This window comes from Rattus norvegicus, chromosome 2, assembly GCF_021556685.1.
Source record: "Rattus norvegicus strain SHRSP/BbbUtx chromosome 2, alternate assembly SHRSP_T2T, whole genome shotgun sequence".
Classification (NCBI taxonomy): Eukaryota; Metazoa; Chordata; class Mammalia; order Rodentia; family Muridae; genus Rattus; species Rattus norvegicus.
Genome location: NC_141535.1, coordinates 120,946,175 through 120,949,047, shown reverse-complemented (window position 1 = coordinate 120,949,047; position 2,873 = coordinate 120,946,175).

Genomic DNA, 2,873 nt, shown 5'->3' with positions numbered 1-2,873 from the left:
TCTATAGAAAAAGCATAGAAAACTAGGAAGGCAGTTGTGAGAGGTAATATAGGGTTTTACATTTCATATGAAAGCGTGTTTCTTCTCTGAAGAGGACATCCATAGTGACTTAAACCACGGCCCCTGAGGCAGCAGGCAAATGTAGAGGGTGTGCTGTTGGCTTCACCTTGGCTTGTGAGAAAATGCAGAAGTCGAAGAAATGAATATGCAACAGAAGAACAGTGGATGAGACGCTGAAAGCAGCCCATTTGCTTTCCTGGTTGCACAAAGCCCTACATGTTTGTAAACCTGTGGTTAGGAAACGATGTAGCCCACGGTTCCGGAAGTACTGCACTTCAACATCCGGTTTATGCACTGCTCATAACCCAGAGCTTTTCCTCGAGCCCTGTAAAAGAAGCTTGTCATAAACCTAAGTAAATAACCACGATCCTACGCCCTCTGGTGGCCCTGCGATTGTTGGAATTGTGAGTTATGGAGCAAGAAAAAAAAAAGTTCCTTAGAATCAAGCCCTGTTCCCACTGAAGCACAGAGGGATTTATGTTTGAGTGTGACTGTGTACAACTTCTGCAGGCAGACTGGTAAGAGAAGCAGAGATGCTGATAATGACCCAGCACCCTCCCTTTGCCTCCCCAACCCCTTCAGAAACCCTCACCCTCTAGGCTAAGTTTTCTGCTTTGCCGGTGAAGACAGTGGATGTCTGGGGACAGACCTGTTGATGTCATTTCTGAACATCACTTTCTTCCTCAATGTGCAGCTTCTTGCTACGCCGCTCCCCTCCCCCACTGTGCTCTCTAAGATCCTTGTCCGCTGCTCTTTCCTGTCAGTCACCTGTCAGACTTGTCAGGGCATTACTGCTAATTAAGTTTTGCTTTTGAAATTGCTCTGTTCTCAATATGCATGGATATAATGGCTTATTTTTGAAAACTCCATGCCACCAACCTTTACCTTGAAATAATTCCAAATCTACAGAAAGTTATAGAAATAATAAAATTAATCAAATGCCTATTAATCCAGCTATCCAGCAACCTGACATACCCTCTTTTAGCATCCCTGAATACTCAAATAAGTCTCCGTGAAGTGCCTTGGCTACATGATCATGGTATTATTATTATTATTATTAGTCACAGAAATGTAACTGACACATAGTTTTAAACTCGGAAATAATACTTCACTTTCCCTAACTCCTGCCCCAATCCTATCTTCTCACTGTTTCACTCAGCTCTTATCCATGATCCCACTGAGGATAACTTATCAGTGGGTTGGTGGTCATAAATTTCTAGTCTGTTTTTGTGTCCATGTATATGAAGATCAGGTGAGTGTGTACGTGTGCAGGACTGAAGATGGCCTCATTTTCCTTTTCAGGACATCCACCTTGGTTTTTGAGTCACAGTCTTTCACTGGGACCTAAAACTTGCCAAGCAGGCTAGGCTGGCACGCCAGTGAGCCCCAAGGATTTCCAGTCTCCCCTCTGGGGTAGCAAGTACATCCTTTCCACGCCTGTAATTCCCATGGAGTGCTCTCATTTTATTATGTTTCTGTGCTACACAAGGTCATCTTGTTATCTGTTTAATAGTGTTCCCTCCATTGGAAGGAATGTAGAGACTGTTCCTAGTTTAACACAGCCCCTGGGCGTGGACTCAGCCAGCCATGCTTACCCTTCACCAGCTGAGCCACGTCTCAGAACCCTTCTGTCTTCTTTAATGTGGAAGAGTTTCCTTACCTTTTATTTGACAATTTGGAAAGCTTAATGTGGTGAAACTTATCCTATAATCCACATTTATTTCCTAATTGTGGATTCAGTCTGAATGTTCTGGCAAGAGCATAACAGGTAATGTATCCTCAGAGGAAGAGGGTGGGGGGAGGGGAGGGGGGAAAGGGAGAGGGAGAGGGAAAATACTCCGCTATCACTTGGTTATGATGGTGACCACTATCCCATTTAAAAAAACAAAAACAAAAACAAAAACAAAATTCATGCTTTTTAATCTTTTATAATAAATGTGTTAATCGACAAGGTGGTGTTTGGAAACTATGTGAATATTATACTTCCCCAGTAACACTTTACTCATTGTTAAGGAGTCTCACCTGTATTAATTAATGGCTGCCAGTGATTAATTTTTCTATTTATCATTTCTACAGAGTCTGTTAGCTAGTTTTCTTCTACAGAGTCAGTGAGGTGACACAGCAGGTAGGCCTCGCCACACAAGCCTGAAAACCTGAGTTTGATCCTTGGAAAAGGAGAGGACTGACCGCACTAAGTTGTTTTCTGGCCTACACATGTGCCACAGCCCACATTGTGCATATATGTGCAACACAGACACACGTGTGCGTGCACACACACTCATACATACATGCACACGCACACAATTCACATACACACACACATGCACACACACACATGCACGTACACACTTACATGCACACACTCACAAACACATACACCTGCACACGAGCGCGCACACACACACACACACACACACAAACACAAATGAACAAGTTTTAGGCCACAGTAGACTTACTAATGATGCCAATAATGGTGATAATGTAAGGAAAGGCCCCATTCTTTAGCTCAATTTGGCCCCAAACTCATTTTGTAAGCAAGACTAGCCTCAAAATCACAGCAATCCTCTAACCTCAGCCACCTAAGTTCCAGAATTACAGGTATGAGCGTCTACACCCGGCTATGATTGCCTTTTTATTCAATGTGCTGTAATTCTTTGTTTCACCTCCTTCTGGTCTTGGATTAGCCCGAGTTGGTCTGTGGGGACCCTTTAAAGATGTGATCTTCCTAATTCTTTTTTGCAATAAAAAGAAATATATGTCAGTCTCATCCAGTTCCATGAGGAGCCTTAAAAAAAGATCAAAATTTGGGAAAT